The following is an 18,995-nucleotide window of genomic DNA, read 5'->3' as shown; positions in this document are numbered from 1 at the left end:
ATCAACTGTAAGTTGCTGTTTTCCTGTTTGATTATTTGTTTATGTACTCTGTAATTGGGCGCTGTGGAACCCTTGTGGCACCATATAAATAAAGGATAATAAGAATAATAATAATCATTGTATCTATCAATCTATCTATATATCTCATATCTATCTATCTATCTTGCTATCTTTCTATCTATATATCTAATATATACCTATCTAATCTCATATCTATCTATCCTCATATCTACATGATATGGACAAAATTACTTGGACGCCTGACCATTACACCAACAGGGACTGTAATGACATTGTATTCAAATACATATACTTTAATATGGAGTTTGTCCTCCTTTTGCAGCTTTAACAGCTTCCACTCTTCCTGGAAGGCTTTCCACAAGATTTTGGAGTTTTTCTGTGGGAATTTGTGCCCATTCATTCTGTACAGCATTTATGAGGTCAGTGATGTTGGACGGGTAAGCCTGGCTCGCAATCTCCGTTCCAGTTCATCCCAAAGGTGCTCGATGGGGTTGAGGTCAGTGCGGGACAGTCAAGTTCTTCACACCGAACTCATCAAACCTTGAGCCTAATTCAGACCTGATCGCTCGCTAGGGTTTTTTTGCACTGTTGCGAACAGATAGTTACCACCCATAGGGGAGTGTATTTTCGCTTTGCAAGTGTGCAAACGCATGTGTAGCAGAGCTGTACGAACAGATCTTGTGCAGTCTCTGAGTAGCCCAGGACTTACTCAGCCACTGCAATCACCTCAGCCTGTCCGGGACCGGAATTGACTTCAGGAACCCTCCCTGCAAATGCTTGGACACGCCTGTGTTTTTCCAAACGCTCCCAGAAAATGGTCAGTTGCCACCCACAAACGCTTTCTTCCTGTCAATCTCTTTGCGATCGGCCGTGCAAATGGATTCTTCGCACAAACCCATCGCTGAGCGGTGATCTGCTTTGTACCTGTGCGACGCACCTGCGCATTGTGGTGCATATGCATGCGCAGTTCTGACCTGATCGCAACACTGCAAAAAACGCTAGCGAGCGATCAGGTCTGAATTACCCCCCATGTCTTTACAGTCCTTGCTTTGTGCACTGGGCACAGTCACGTTGGAATAGAAAAGCGCCTTTCACATACAGTTGCCACAAAGTTAGAAGCATAGCATTGCCCAAAAGCATTCAGATTGGCCTTCACTGGAGATAAGTGGCCTAGCCCAAACCCTAAAAAACAGCCGCATACCACTATTCCTCGTCCACCAAAACTTCACATTTGGCATAATTCAGTCAGGCCGGTGATGTTCTCCTGGCATCCACCAAACCAAGACTCGCCCATCTGACTGCCAAACAGAGAAGCGTGATTCATCACTCCACAGAACATGTTTCCACTGCCCCACAGTCCAGAGTCGGTGTGCTGTACACCACTCCATCCGACGCTTGGCATTGGACTTGGTGATGTGAGGCTCGCATGTAGCTGCTCGGCCATGGAACCCTATTCCATTAAGCTCCCGTCGCACAGTTTTTGTGCTTACATTTATGCCAGTGGAAGTTCGGAACTCTTCAGCTATGGAATCAGCAGAGCATTGGCGACTTTTACCTTAGCAGTCGTTGACCACGCTCTGTGATTTTACGTGGTCTTTCGCTTTGTGGCTGAGTTGCTGGTGTAACTAAACACTTCCATTTTCTAATAATATCACTTACAGTCGACCATCGGATATCCTGCAGGGATGAAATTTCACGAACCATCTTATTGCAAATGTGGCATCCTATCACAGTACCACACTTGAAATCACTAAGCTCTTCAGAACGACCCATTTTGTATTACAAATGTTTACAAATGGAGACTGCATGGCTCCGTGCTTGATTTTATACACCTGTGGCAACAGGTCTGATTGAAACACCTGAATTCAATAATTAGTAGGTGTGGCCAAATACTTTTGTCCATATAGTGTATCTATCTATTCTTATAACTATCAATCTAGCTCATATCTACCTTACTAATCACATATCTATCTATCTATCTATCTATCTATCTATCTATCTATCTATCTATCTATCTATCTATCGGTGCATGAGCACAAACACTAAGAAGTGCTATACGGTTGCAGTACGGTTGACAGTAAGACAGGGAGTGGCTTCCAATTGGAAGCACTCTCTTTGTTAATCGTGGTTCGGACTGACAGATCTGGGGGGAAATAAACACCTCCCTCCGGTGCTGCCCGTCCAGGCTGTGTATGATCGGCAGATAGTGTTTGCACTGGGAAGACACTGGGGGTCATTCCGAGTTGATCGCTTGCTGCCGATTTTCGCAGCGCAGCGATCATGTAAAAAAACTGCAAAACTGTGCACACGCGTCATACGGGCACAAAAAGCATTGCTGCTGTGCACTGGATCTAGCAAAGATTCCATTCGCACAGCCGATCGCAAGGAGATTGACAGGAAGAGGGTGTTTATGGGTGTCAACTGACCGTTTTCTGGGAGTGTTTGGGAAAACGCAGGCGTATCCAGGAGTTTGCAGGGCGGGTTTCTGACGTCAATTCCGGGACCTTCGTCGCTGCAATTATCGCACAGAATAAGTAACTACAGGGCTTGTCTTGTTTTATACAAATTGTTTTTGTACCGCTCGGCTGCACAGGTGTTCACACACTTGCAAAGCGTAAATACACTCCCCTGTGGGTGGCGACTATGCGTTTGCACTGCTGCTAAAAGTAGCTAACGAGCGATCACCTCGGAATGATCCACACTGTCAGACTGGCTCACTGTGGGTAGCGGAATTTACTGGGAGGACTGCAGCCTTAAACCCCTAGGTAAAATTCACCACTGATTATACCCACTACTAGTTCATTACCAATATTCAGAATAGGTTCATTACCAGATTATGGGGGGAATTCGATTAGGTGTGAGTTTAGTCCTGCAAGTCATATTTACAGTGACTTCGCAATGCGAATTACATTTGCAATTCAATTCCAAACTCATTTCTTTTTGCATAAATTTGGGTGTTTTTGTGTGCACCCCGCTGGGCAGGTGAAAAGGTAGGTAAAAGCTTTATTTTAAGGCAAAAATGTCAGAACTTGTTTAAGAACCCCTTTTACAATCAATTATTTTTCTTAAATGGACAAATCAGCCATTTGACACCTATTAACAGCATCCAGTACTTTCCTTAGGGTTTAGTATGAAATACCTACAATCAAAATCCCGACGGTCAAAATACCGTCAACAACTGCCTGACGGTCAAAATACAGACAATAAGGTCAAAAACTCAACACAAGTTTTTCATAATTTTTTCGGTGTGTATGTTGACATAAGTTGACATGGACACCATATAAGTGTACCGTGTCCCCTCGCATGGCTCGCTGCGCTTGCCATGCTTTGGCACGGGTGCCTCGCTGTGCTCGGCACACTATTATATACCCCCTCCAGGTCCACTGGGATGGTAGAGTATGAACAATTCGGTTTCAATGAAAAAAAATCATGAAAAACTCATGTCGTCCTTTTGACCTGTCGACATTTTAAATATCTGTATTTTGCCCTTGTCTGTATTTTAAAAGTCTGTATTTTGACCTTGTCGGCATTTTAAATACCAGTATTTTGACCTGTCGGGATTTGGACTGTCGGTCAATGGTTGTCGGTATTTTGACAGTCGGGATTTTGATTGTAGGTAAATTGACCACATCCCCTTTCCTTATGCCCACTATCAACCTTCTATACGGTCCTGCTTACGCAGTTGTCACTTTTTTGGGTCCAAGAATGTCTCTCCACTTGTTCATGCTCTTTTCACAGTTGCTTTTTGGACAAAATCCGCACACCTTCGCCGCCAGTAGTGCAAATTGTTATTTCTAACTGAATTGTGCGTTTCTCAGGAGCACGCATGAAGGCGAAGTGTGCGAGTTTAACTATGTGAGTTTACCTTATCCAAACTCACTCCTAATTGAATTACCCCCTATGATTTTATGCAGTACTAGTTACTAGATTATGACCTTAATTAGTACTACTTCATTACCAGACTATGAATTTAGTCCAGTACAAGTTAATTACCAGACTATGGGGGAGATGTATCAAAGCTTGGAGAGAGATAAAGTGGAGAGAGGTAAAGTACCAGCCAATCAGCTCCTGTAATTTTACAGGCTGTGCTTGAAAAATGACAGAAGCTGATTGGTTGGCAAACTACCAGGCTATGGGCCTGATTCAGAGGTGAATGCAAATGCAGCCATGACTGCGTCCTTTTATACAGCGCAATTGCGAATTTATGCTAATGCCGCAGAGACACCCACCAGCTGCGTGCCTTAAATTGCACAATCGGACACACATCGAATGTGCCATCGAGCAGCCCTATGGTTGCTCGGCCTGTCCGTCACAATATGACCACTGATGCCACGACACAGTCACTGGCCACGACATTCCCGCGTCTAGCTGGTCATCCTCCTGATTCCACCTTGAAACGCCCACTGAAATACCAGTTCTCTGAGTCCAAATTCGCACTGTATCACTCAGTGGTAATCATCGGAATGCATGTACAGTGTGACTGAGACGCATGCACAGTACCGAAAACATCGGACAGCTGCGCAAACATCGGTTATGCATGCACCTCTGTATCAGACTGTATGACTTTATCCAATACTAGTTTATGGGTATAGTATGCGGCATAGTCAAATGTTTCTCGAGCCCATAGTTCCCATGTAAAGTGATTGGGAGCTATTCAATTGCTTTAGGCCGCCATCACTTATTGCGGATTTCTGCTCCTTGCGCTAATGAGAGTTTCTGTAGTGCTTCAAGGAGAAAGTCGCTCCACCCGTTTTACCCTACATGGGGCCTAATTCAGACCTGATCCCTGTTGTGCGAATAGGCACAGCGGCCGATTATCGAATGACTGCGTATGGATTGCAATGCGCACGCGCGAGGCCAAACAGCAAAAGAATCGTGCGAACATTTCGATCGCTAGGCGTACGCAAGTTGATTGACAGGAAGTGGATGTTTGTGGGTGGTAACTGGTTGTTTTCTGTGAGTGTCAGGAAAGACGCAGACGTTCCCAAGCGTTTTCAGGGAGGGTGTGTGACGTCAGCTCCGGCCCCGATCACCCTGTTTGTATCGCACTGTAGTAGTAAGTCCTGGACTACGCACAGACTGGAAAAATCATTCAATGGTGAGTGAGTTGCGAACGGATTTGCAGATGTCCACTGTCTGGTGAAGTTTTCGCATGGCGTACACATGCATTCGCAGACTTGCACGGCTATCTGATCGCAGCCTTCTTTTATAATCACGGAGGAGCGATCAGGTCTGAATTAGGCCCGTGGCTGCAACTGCCATCATTAGAAGCAGCTCCATTCTGGGCGCAAGAAGTCCATCAGAGACAGGCCTCCCTTCCATATATGCACCAATCAGGATAGTGTGAACCTCTAACTACATGCCCACGAGACAGAACAGCTCTGTGCGATCGCACTGTTGCTGCCTAGTTTCCACCTGGAAACACCCACTTCCCAGAAAGACAGATCCAGCAAAAATCCGTCCAACTCTGAATAGGACGGAGATCTGCAAAAATGTGTAAACTCTTATCTGCTCTTGCGCCATATGCTATAACTCGCTGTTTACGTCCACGCAAAGAAATCCGTACTTTACCCAGTACTTGGTCATTACCAGATTCTGAGTATATCTAGTACTCATTTATTAGCAAATGATAAATTTTTCCAGTACTCGTTCATTACTAGACTAGCACTATAACCGATACTAGATTACCAGACCAAGAGGGGTGATTCAGAGGTAGACGTTAAGCAGCAGTAGCTGCAACATTTATTGAAGCCGCTACAGGCTGTTTATTGAGATGCTCACGGCTGCGGCTCCAATCAGCAGTGGTGCGCACAAAGGCGCACCATCAAGCAGACATTGGACCTGATTCAGATGTAGACAGAGGTACCATCGCTCCTGCTGCATTACTGGTCCGAGTTGTGTCTTAGGTCACAGCATCAGATTATCAGCGTCACCATTGGCCGGCTGCGTGACCCATAGGGGCTGATACAGATACTAAAAAGAGGCCAGGAAATCTCCATCTTGTGACAGAGATCCTGGCCTCGTCCCTTCCACACAACGGCGGCAACGCGCCTTCGCTTTGGGAAATGGAGGCTGTCCCCGCCTCCTCCAGGCCCCCAAATGGCATCAGACTGTCAATCACTGACAGTCTGCAGACGATCTGCTTCTGACGCCGCAGACCCGTACTGCACATGAGCCGTAGGGGTCCGGCGCATACACAAAGTACCAAACATCGGAACTTTGCACTATGCACAGCACCTCTGTCTTCATCTGGATACGGTGCATTGGCAACTCTATGGTTGCTCAGAATGTTCGATGGTATTTGGCTGCCTGTATGAGAGGAACTGTGTCTTCCAAAACAGTCCCTGAAACCAGTACGACCCCAACACACCCGCTGACTTAAGCCACCAGGAACACCTATCTCCAGCAGTGACAATGGTGGCATGCGCAGTGCTTCTCGGACGTACGTGCATAAGTAAATCGCCCAATGTTTTACTTGCACCCGCCTCTGAAGCAGGCCCTATCACTTTATCCAGTATTCTTTTATTATTATACCATAGTTTTACCCAGAAGAAATTAAATGAGCTAACTTTACCCAGTGAGCTCATTATCAGGCGATACATTTCTTATCTATTCTAATAAAAGCATAGCATAGAGCAAGACCTGGTTCCAATCCTTTAGCAGGAAGAAACATTCCACACATAATTCAGGGAACGTCCCATAAAAGTGCACTCGCCACTTCTTCAACCCATATTTTATTATCTCCTCAAATCTTATTTTCAATCTTAGATGTAAATTGAGACGCGGAAACTGTTCAAATTATTACTGATTATAATAAAATCATTCACCATGAGGTAAATTCACCAAACACCACTACAACATACTATAAATAACTCAACAGTAGTGTTTCTTCCTTAAGAATCTGAATTAATGTCACACTACCTTTTTACTGACTATCAATACATCTGCACTAGGTAATCAACAAGTATATTGACAGAGGGCCTAATTCAGACCTGATCTCTGTGCTGCAAATTACACTGTTCTGCGATCAGATAGTCGCCACCCAGGGGGAGTGAAAATTCGCCCCGTGCAAGTGTGCAAATGCATGTGTACGCTGTGCGAAAATTCACCTTAGTCAGCGGACAGCTGCAAATCCGTTTGCACCTCACTCACTATCGAATGATTTTTCCATACTGTGCAGTGTGTGCGCAGCCCAGGACTTACTCCTACAGTGCGATCGGATCCGGAGCTGACGTCATACACCCGCCCTGAAAACGCTTGGGAACGCCTGCATTTTTCCTGGCACTCCCAGAAAACGGTCACTCACCACCCCCAAATGCCTCTTCCTGTCAATCACCTTGCGAACAGCAATGCGATTTAAATTTTTGCACCATCCTTTCGCTGTTTGGTGACGCGCATGTGCATTGCGGTGCATATGCATGCGCAGTAGTTCGATAATCGCCCGCTGGGCGAAAACACACAGCAGCGAACAGGTCTGAATCAGGCCCAGAACACTATTTCCACGGGTTCACTACGATATGCCGGCGGTCGGGCTCCCGGCGACCAGCATACCGGCACCGGGAGCACGACCGCCGGCTTACCGACAGTGTGGCGAGCGCAAATGAGCCACTTGCGGGCTCGCCACGCTACGCGCGCCACACTATTTTATTCTCCCTCCAGGGGGGTCGTGTACCCCCACGAGGGAGAATAAGTGTCAGTATGCCGGCTGTCGTGCTCCCGGCGCCGGTATGCTGGTCGCCGGGAGCCCGACCGCCGGTATACTGAAGACCACCCTATTTACACAAGTAGTTTCGCAACACAACCAAGAATTCACTGAGTGCTTGTTCACAGCCCTGATAATTATCTTATTACCCAGCTATAAAACCACTTATGTTTTATCATCCTGTTCGAATTCATTAACCAGTGTATGAAGCCAACCAACCCTCATTAACAAGACAATGGAATAACACTTCTTCACTTCCAAGTAACCGGAAAATGTAATCACCAATATCTAACTCATACACAAGACTCAGAACTTACTCCCCACTCCCATAACTCATTAACCAGACTATGAATTCCACCATCTCTAACCCAGTAACCAGACATATCTCTAGCTATTTATAAAGACTATGGGATCGATTCAATTCACAGACAGTTGAATAGCGCCGGGAATTAGCTCCCGGCGCTATTCAATACAGCAACGAGTGACCCTCAATTGTCGGGAATCCTTCTCTCACCCCCGGGGGATGAGAGAAGAAATCCGACAAAAGTGCTGCCGCGAGGCTGATTCTGTCGGGAATCAGCATTGAGGCGGGGAATTAAGTCGGAGAATGCCCGTTCTCCCGACAATTCAACCTGTTAAGTCCAGGAGAACGGGCCTTCGCCGACTTAACTTGAGCTGAATTGAATAGCGATGGGAGCTAACTCCCAGCGCTATTCAACTGTCGGTGAATTGAATCGAACCCTATGAAAGTAGTAAATGCTACTTATTTAACCAGACAGAGGATTAGTTTAGCACTAGATGGGTATTTACATGCATAAAGAATTAAATCATGTATTTCAAACTTACAACCAGATTGTGAAACTATTCAACACAAACTCAATATCCAGACTATGGGGCTGATGCATTAAGCAGTGAAAAAAGTGGAGAAGTGGAACCAGTGGAGAAGTTACCCAAAGCAATGGATTGGTTGCTATGGGCAACTTCTCCATTAGTCCACTTGTCCACTCTTTTCACTTGCTGGATACATCAACTATTATGAATTTCTTTTATTTTCACTCATTAACCAGCTTTATCCCAGTAACCACATTGTAAAATCACTATATGCCATCTGATTAGCCAGACAATGAAATGAACACTTTAACCAAACTTTGAAAATACCTAAGAAGACATCATACACCAGAGTTAATTCAGTAACCAGATTGTGGTATCACTTATCTCTAACTCATTAACTATGAAGTCACCAATCTCTTAATAACTAACGCAAATATGTAATCCCTCATCTAGCTCATTAATAATGCCATAAAACTACCCATCTGAGACTCAGCAACAAGATATTTACTTTATTAAGGGCCGAATTCAAGGTTGATTGCAAAACATTTTCCTCTAATGGGCAAAACCATGTGCACTGCAGCTGGGTCAGATATAACATGCACAGAGAGAGTTAGATTTGGGTGGGTTATATTGTTTCTGTGCATGGTTTTGCTCATTAGAGGAAAATTTTGTTTTGCAATCAACCTTGAATTAGGCCCTAAGAACATAATAAAAGTACTGATTTTTAACGAACGGATGTGATTACGAAATAGCCCTAGATGATGGAGACAATAATATCTAACTCATTTACGAGGCTATGAAATAATTCAATAACTAGCTACTGGTCAATGAAATCCCTTCACTATATGCCTGTAATCACACAATAAAATCACTCATTAACCAGGCTATTAAATTGCATATCTCAAATATATTAATGAAACTATGGAACCAGCAGCTATACTATATAACAATAATGAGCCAATTAAGTTGGGTGTGGTATTGAAGGTCGACCACACTTAGGTCGACCACTATTGATCGACAGTAACTAGGTCGAGATGGTCTCTAGGTCGACATTGTCTAGGTCGACAGGTCAAAAGGTTGACATAAGTTTTTTAATCTTTTTTGGTGTTGTTTTCACCGTACAATGACCGGGAACCCCAATTGGTGCACCGCGTCTCCTTGCATTCGGGCAAACGTCCCCAATTGTAGTCCACGTGGATCGTAAAGTATGAAAAAGTTAAAAAAATGAGAAATGTTAAAAAAAAACTCATGTCGACCTTTTGACATGTCGACCTAAAGACCCTGTTGACCTAGAAACCCTGTCGACCTAGTTACTGTCGACCAATAGTGTTTGACCTAGACACTATCGACCTAAGTCTTGTCGACCTAGAGACCGGATACCAATGAAGTTACTAGTTTCTATTCTAACTCATTCAGAAGACTACAAAACCAGCCATTCCAAACTCATTACTGGCTATGAAATCATCACTTGAGTCTGCCACACATTTTAAGATTATCATTCCAACCACAAAACTAGTTGACTGGTTAGAACAAAAATTTAGTAATGTACGCGAGCAAACCACAATGTACAGGAGCAAACCACAATTGTCTAATCACTTTGATTTAACAATCCTGTCTTACCGACCATTTTCCACCATTCGGGAGCAAACGGCTGATTGTCATTTGCTCCCATACATTACCAGATTTTCGTTCTAACCAGCTAACCAGAAGGCTGGTTGGCATGATATATTTCTTTTATGTGTGGCCAGCTATACTTGTTAACCAAGCTATGACTCACTCTTAAAATAATTAATTGCACAATGAAATTACCATGCTTTATATAATTAACTAAAATAAAATAAATCTATAGCTATCTCATAAAGTAGACTATGAGATCACTTATCTGCAATTAACTAGATTATGAAATTTCATATATCTAACTAGATCTAATATTTCTTACATATTAACCAATATGAGATCACAACATATATTTGAAGAAATGTGACCATTTCAAGTTCATAAACAATGTAATATACAATCATCTTTCATATACTCAATGCAATGAATATTACTTGCTGGGGATGAGGGGCACATTTGTGATGTTAATACTATAGATTTGGAGGGTGAGCGGGCCGCCTTTACGTATACACAGTTGCATCACTTCAGTATGCTTAGAATTGATATTGTAGAATTATGGATTTAATACCTAACTCACTAACCAGGCTATGATAATATACTAATGTCGATCCCATTAACCTAATATCACCAATCTTTAACTTACTAAGAAAACATGCAATCTCATGTCTATGTCACTAGCCAGACCATGAAATCTCAAATCTCTCACTAACCAGACCATGAAATCACCAATCTCTAACTCACTAACCAGACCATGAAATCACCAATCTCTAACTCACTAACCAGACCATGAAATCTTCTATCTCTAACTCACTAACCAGACCATGAAATCTTCTATCTCTAACTCACTAACCATACCATGAAATCTTCTATCTCTAACTCACTAACCATACCATGAAATCTTTTCTCTCTAACTCACTAACCATACCATGAAATCTTTTCTCTCTAACTCACTAACCATACCATGAAATCTTCTATCTCTAACTCACTAACCAGACCATGAAATCTTCTATCTCTAACTCACTAACCAGACCATGAAATCTTCTATCTCTAACTCACTAACCATACCATTAAATCTTCTATCTCTAACTCACTAACCAGACCATGAAATCACCAATCTCTAACTCACTAACCAGACCATGAAATCTTCTATCTCTAACTCACTAACCATACCATGAAATCTTCTATCTCTAACTCACAAACCATACCATTAAATCTTCTATCTCTAACTCACTAACCAGACCATGAAATCTCCAATGTTGAACTCACTAACTAGAATAAGAAATCTCCAATGTCTAACCCACTAACCAGCCACTGAGATCACCAATCTCTAATTTACTGACCAGACGATTAATGTGGTCATTCCAAGTTGATCGCTCGCTAGCAGTTATTAGCAGCCATGCAAACGCATTGTCGCCGCCGTCTGGGGAGTGTATTTTCACTTTGCAGAAGTGCGAACGCCTGTGCAGCAGAGCTCCTGCAAAAAAACATTTAGTGCAAAACAAGACCAACCCTGTAGTTACTCTTCGTGTGCGTTGATTCTAACGTTGGAGGGTTGGCTTTTGACGTCACACACCCGCCCAGCGTTCGCCCAGCCACGCCTGCGTTTTTCCTGGCACGCCTGCGTTTTTCTAAGCACTCCCTGAAAACGGTCAGTTGACACCCAGAAACACCCCTTTCCTGTCAATCTTCTTGTGGCTGCCAGTGCGAATGAAAATGTTGCTAGAACCTGCGCAAAACCACAAAGGGCTTTGTACCCGTACGTCGCGCGTGCGCATTGCGGTGCATACACATGCGCAGAAATGCAGATTTTTAGCCTGATCGCTAGCTGCTGTTGTTCGCAGCGCAGCGATCAACTCGGAATGACCCCCTAAATCTCCAATCTCTAACTCATTACGCAGACCACAAAATCTCCAATCTCTAACAAGACCATGGAATCACAAATCTTTAATCCACTAACTGGACCATAATATCGCCAATCCCTAATCCACTAACCAGACCATGAAATCACCAATCTCTAACTCATTAACCATAAGAAGAAATCTTCAATTTATTAACCATAACATGAAAATACCAATCTCTAATTCAGTAACCAGACCATGAAATCTCCAGTCTTTAACTCATTAACTAGAAGAAGATATCTCCAATCTCTAACCAAACCATGAAATCAACAATCTGTAACCCACTAACCAGACATGAAATCACAAATTTTTACTTACTAACCAGACCCTGAAAACACCAATCTGTAACCCACTAACCGGACCATGAAATCACCAATCTCAAGTGGGGCACAAACATTAGTAATCACAAAAAAAAGATTCACAGATTCTGCGTTTTTCCCTGATTTAACAACCGATATGCCGAAATACACCGGCAATGTTTTTAAGTGATTTACAGTTGTTTTAATACAAATATCAGATCTGCGAATCATGAAAGTGCTTATACTGTACATCAAATCAAAGGATCATCAGTTTACTAGTCACATGTGAAGAAAAGTTTGTTATATCCTCAACACTGTCTGCAAAACAGCTGCTCACTGCCATACACGGCAATCTACAAAACCCAACATGTTGTACAACTTAAATCACCTATTCCTATACTTTTTTTGTCTGAAACAGCGATTAGCAAACCGCACACATTGTACCAACGCAAAATTGGCAAAACTGATTGCTGATGTATATGCCCCATAAATGATTTTCAAAAGAAATCACTGATATCAAACTTTAGCCCATTAACAAGAAAATGAAATCACCTAGCTCTAATAATCAGATTTTGAAATCACATATTTTCAAATACCTAACAGAACAATAAAATCAATCAGCATCAGCTCAGTCATCAGACAATGAGATCAGTCATCTGTCAGTATCTGAAATGTAGCAAAACCTCCATCTCTCAGTAATCAGACGATGGATCTCCATCTCTCAGTAATCAGACTATGGATCTCCATCTCTCAGTAATCAGACTATGGATCTCCATCTCTCAGTAATCAGACTATGGATCTCCATCTCTCAGTAATCAGACTATGGATCTCCATCTCTCAGTATCCAGACTATGGATCTCCATCTCTCAGTATCCAGACTATGGATCTCCATCTCTCAGTAATCAGACTATGGATCTCCATCTCTCAGTAATCAGACTATGGATCTCCATCTCTCAGTAATCAGACTATGGATCTCCATCTCTCAGTAATCAGACTATGGATCTCCATCTCTCAGTATCCAGACTATGGATCTCCATCTCTCAGTATCCAGACTATGGATCTCCATCTCTCAGTATCCAGACTATGGATCTCCATCTCTCAGTAATCAGACTATGGATCTCCATCTCTCAGTATCCAGACTATGAATCTCCATTTCTCAGTATCCAGACTATGGATCTCCATCTCTCAGTATCCAGACTATGGATCTCCATCTCTCAGTATCCAGACTATGGATCTCCATCTCTCAGTAATCAGACTATGGATCTCCATCTCTGAGTATCCAGACTATGGATCTCCATCTCTCAGTAATCAGACTATGGATCTCCATCTCTCAGTAATCAGACTATGGATCTCCATCTCTCAGTATCCAGACTATGGATCTCCATCTCTCAGTAATCAGACTATGGATCTCCATCTCTCAGTATCCAGACTATGGATCTCCATCTCTCAGTAATCAGACTATGGATCTCCATCTCTGAGTATCCAGACTATGGATCTCCATCTCTCAGTATCCAGACTGGTTCCGGTATGAATGGTCAACCATGTTATGGTCGACAGTCATTAGGTCGACCACTATTGGTCGACATTGACATGGTCGACATGGACACATGGTCGACACGTGAAAATGGTCGACATATGAAAAGGTCGACATGCGTTTTTTAACTTTTTTTGGTGTCGTTTTTTGCGTAAAGTGACTGGGAACCCCAATTAGTGCACCGCGTCCCCTCGCATGGCTCGCCATGCTTCGGGCATGGTGCCTTCGCTCCGCTACCGCTTCGCTCGGCACACTTTACCGTTCCAATCGTAGTCCATGTGGATCGTAAAGTATGGAAAAGTTCCCCAAAAGAAAAAAAAGTTAAAAAACTCATGTCGACCTTTTCATGTGCCGACCTTTCATGTGTCGACCATTTTCATGTGTCGACCATGTGTCCATGTCGACCATGTCAATGTCGACCAATAGTGGTCGACCTAATGACTGTCGACCATAACATGGTCGACCATGTGAACGGATACCATCCAGACTATGGATCTCCATCTCTCAGTATCCAGACTATGGATCTCCATCTCTCAGTATCCAGACTATGGATCTCCATCTCTCAGTAATCAGACGATGGATCTCCATCTCTCAGTAATCAGACGATGGATCTCCATCTCTCAGTAATCAGACTATGGGTCTCCATCTCTCAGTATCCAGACTATGGATCTCCATCTCTCAGTAATCAGACTATGGATCTCCATCTCTCAGTAACCAGACTATGGATCTCCATCTCTCAGTATCCAGACGATGGATCTCCATCTCTCAGTAATCAGACGATGGATCTCCATCTCTCAGTAACCAGACTATGGATCTCCATCTCTCAGTATCCAGACTATGGATCTCCATCTCTCAGTAATCAGACGATGGATCTCCATCTCTCAGTAATCAGACGATGGATCTCCATCTCTCAGTAATCAGACTATGGGTCTCCATCTCTCAGTATCGAGACTATGGATCTCCATCTCTCAGTAATCAGACTATGGATCTCCATCTCTCAGTAACCAGACTATGGATCTCCATCTCTCAGTATCTAGACTATGGATCTCCATCTCTCAGTATCCAGACTATGGATCTCCATCTCTCAGTATCCAGACTATGGATCTCCATCTCTCAGTATCCAGACTATGGATCTCCATCTCTCAGTATCCAGACTACGGATCTCCATCTCTCAGTAATCAGACTATGGATCTCCATCTCTCAGTAACCAGACAATGGATCTCCATCTCTCAGTAATCAGACTATGGATCTCCATCTCTCAGTATCCAGACTATGGATCTGCATCTCTCAGTATCCAGACTATGGATCTCCATCTCTCAGTATCCAGACTATGGATCTCCATCTCTCAGTAACCAGGCAATGGATCTCCATCTCTCAGTAACCAGACAATGGATCTCCATCTCTCAGTAATCAGATTATGGATCTCCATCTCTCAGTATCCAGACTATGGATTTCCATCTCTCAGTATCCAGACAATGGATCTCCATCTCTCAGTAATCAGACTATGGATCTCCATCTCTCAGTATCCAGACTATGGATCTCCATCTCTCAGTATCCAGACAATGGATCTCCATCTCTCAGTATCCAGACTATGGATCTCCATCTCTCAGTATCCAGACTATGGATTTCCATCTCTCAGTATCCAGACTATGGATCTCCATCTCTCAGTATCCAGACAATGGATCTCCATCTCTCAGTGGGGGTAATTCCAAGTTGATCGCAGCAGGAATTTAGTTAGCAATTGGGCAAAACCATGTGCACTGCAGGGGAGGCAGATTTAACATGTGCACAGAGAGTTAGATTTGGGTGGGGTGTGTTCAATCTGCAATCTAATTTGCAGTGTAACAATAAAGCAGCCAGTATTTACCCTGCACAGAAATAAAATAACCCACCCAAATCTAACTCTCTCTGCACATGTTAAATCTGCCTCCCCTGCAGTGCACATGGTTTTGCCCAATTGCTAACTAAATTCCTGCTGCGATCAACTTGGAATTACCCCCAGTAACCAGACAACAGATCTCCATCTCTCAGTAACCAGATGACGGATCTCCATCTCTCAGTAATCAGACGATGGATCTCCATCTCTCAGTAATCAGACGATGGATCTCCATCTCTCAGTACACTACCTGTGTGGGCCCTCATCTCTTGGTATCCAGAATATGGAATCCCGTCTCTCAGTAAGCAGACTATGTGATCCTCAATTTCACGATTACTAGAATATAATATTCTCATCTCTCAGTATCCACACTATGGGATCCCCCTCTCTCAGTAACCTGACTAATGATCCCATGTCTTTCAGTAAACGGACTGTGGGATCCCCCATCTCTTAGTAACCAGACTGTGGGATCCCCCATCTCTTAGTACCGCACTGTGACATCCCATCCGTCTTTAACTAGACTGTGACACCCCACCCCTCGGAACCAAAACTGTAGTACCCATTCTTACTATACCCAGACTGTGGGATCCCCCATCTCTCTGCACCCAGACTGTGGGATCCCCCATCTCTCTGCACCCAGACTGTGGGATCCCCCATCTCTCTGCACCCAGACTGTGGGATCCCCCATCTCTCTGCACCCAGACTGTGGGATCCCCCATCTCTCTGCACCCAGACTGTGGGATCCCCCATCTCTCTGCACCCAGACTGTGGGATCCCCCATCTCTCTGCACCCAGACTGTGGGATCCCCCATCTCTCTGCACCCAGACTGTGGGATCCCCCATCTCTCTGCACCCAGACTGTGGGATCCCCCATCTCTCTGCACCCAGACTGTGGGATCCCCCATCTCTCTGCACCCAGACTGTGGGATCCCCCATCTCTCTGCACCCAGACTGTGGGATCCCCCATCTCTCTGCACCCAGACTGTGGGATCCCCCATCTCTCTGCACCCAGACTGTGGGATCCCCCATCTCTCTGCACCCAGACTGTGGGATACCCATCTCTCTGCACCCAGACTGTGGGATACCCATCTCTCAGTACCCAGACTGTGGGATCCCCCATCTCCCTGCACCCAGACTGTGGGATCCCCCATCTCTCTGCACCCAGACTGTGGGATCCCCCATCTCTCTGCACCCAGACTGTGGGATCCCCCATCTCTCTGCACCCAGACTGTGGGATCCCCCATCTCTCTGCACCCAGACTGTGGGATCCCCCATCTCTCTGCACCCAGACTGTGAGATCCCCCATCTCTCTGCACCCAGACTGTGGGATTCCCCCATCTCTCTGCACCCAGACTGTGGGATCCCCCATCTCTCTGCACTCAGACTGTGGGATCCCCCATCTCTCTGCACCCAGACTGTGGGATCCCCCATCTCTCTGCACCCAGACTGTGGGATCCCCCATCTCTCTGCACCCAGACTGTGGGATCCCCCATCTCTCTGCACCCAGACTGTGGGATCCCCCATCTCTCTGCACCCAGACTGTGGGATCCTCCATCTCTCTGCACCCAGACTGTGGGATCCCCCATCTCTCAGGACCCAGACTGTGGGATCCCCCATCTCTCAGGACCCAGACTGTGGGATCCCCCATCTCTCAGGACCCAGACTGTGGGATCCCCCATCTCTCAGGACCCAGACTGTGGGATCCCCCATCTCTCAGGACCCAGACTGTGGGATCCCCCATCTCTCAGGACCCAGACTGTGGGATCCCCCATCTCTCTGCACCCAGACTGTGGGATCCCCCATCTCTCTGCACCCAGACTGTGAGATCCCCCATCTCTCTGCACCCAGACTGTGGGATTCCCCCATCTCTCTGCACCCAGACTGTGGGATCCCCCATCTCTCTGCACTCAGACTGTGGGATCCCCCATCTCTCTGCACCCAGACTGTGGGATCCCCCATCTCTCTGCACCCAGACTGTGGGATCCCCCATCTCTCTGCACCCAGACTGTGGGATCCCCCATCTCTCTGCACCCAGACTGTGGGATCCCCCATCTCTCTGCACCCAGACTGTGGGATCCTCCATCTCTCTGCACCCAGACTGTGGGATCCCCCATCTCTCAGGACCCAGACTGTGGGATCCCCCATCTCTCAGGACCCAGACTGTGGGATCCCCCATCTCTCAGGACCCAGACTGTGCCCCATCTCTCAGGACCCAGACTGTGGGATCCCCCATCTCTCAGGACCCAGACTGTGGGATCCCCCATCTCTCAGGACCCAGACTGTGGGATCCCCCATCTCTCAGGACCCAGACTGTGGGATCCCCCATCTCTCAGGAGCCAGACTGTGGGATCCCCCATCTCTCTGCACCCAGACTGTGGGATCCCCCATCTCTCTGTACCTGGGCTATAGGATTCACAATCTATGGAATTTGTGGAATAAACAGACTATGGACGCAGTCAGACAGAATAAGATACATATGCAGGGTGCCCGGTGATGGTAATGTCCCCCGATATTATTACTATTCTCACCCAGCAGAGGTCACTCCCTCCCCGGGCATCGCTCCCCCCGCTCACCGCTGGGCTCCGGTCTTTCCGGGCACCTGCTTCGGGTCAGAGCTGCGGGCAGCGCCGGGCGGCTCATCTGAATGTAGCGTCGCGTCCCGGGTGTAGTGGTGACCCGGCGACTCCCAGTATCCGCGTGCAGCGGGCGCCCGGTGCTGTCCCTGGTGCTGCAGAGGATCCGGATACTCCCACAATGCACCGCGGCCACTGCACTGACGTCACGGCCTGCAACACACCCACTGACACAATGTAACACAACCTTCACCAAATGTGACATAGTCCTGACTGACACAATGTGCCACACAACCCTGACTGACACAATGTACCACACAATCCTGACACAATGTACCACACAGCCCTCACTGACACAATGTGACACACAACCCTGACACAATGTACCACACAGCCCTCACTGACACAATGTGACACACAACCCTGACACAATGTAACACACAGCCCTCACTGACACAATGTGACACACAACCCTGACATAATGTATCACACAGCCCTGACTGACACAATGTGACACACAACCCTGACACAATGTATCACACAGCCCTGAGTGACAATGTGCCACACAAACCTGACACAATATACCACACAGCCCTGACTGACACAATATGACACACAACCCTGACACAATGTACCACACAGCC

General features: G+C 45.5%; 1 protein-coding gene across 4 annotated transcripts in view; it reads right to left on the bottom strand.

The window, feature by feature from the left end:
- Positions 1-18,533, bottom strand: part of TTBK1 (tau tubulin kinase 1) — a 209,155-nt gene extending 190,622 nt beyond the window's left edge. For 2 of the 4 annotated variants that reach the window (XM_063918755.1, XM_063918759.1), the window contains exon 1: positions 18,307-18,533. The gene's annotated coding sequence lies outside the window, so the exon portion shown is untranslated. The remainder of the gene's footprint in view (positions 1-18,306) is intronic. The other 2 variants (XM_063918756.1, XM_063918757.1) reach the window with 1 other exon arrangement.
- Between the last annotated feature and the right edge of the window lie 462 nt (positions 18,534-18,995).

The sequence above is a fragment of the Pseudophryne corroboree genome, chromosome 4 (genome assembly GCF_028390025.1).
Source record: "Pseudophryne corroboree isolate aPseCor3 chromosome 4, aPseCor3.hap2, whole genome shotgun sequence".
NCBI classification, from domain to species: Eukaryota; Metazoa; Chordata; class Amphibia; order Anura; family Myobatrachidae; genus Pseudophryne; species Pseudophryne corroboree.
This window is presented reverse-complemented; position numbering and strand designations above follow the sequence as displayed.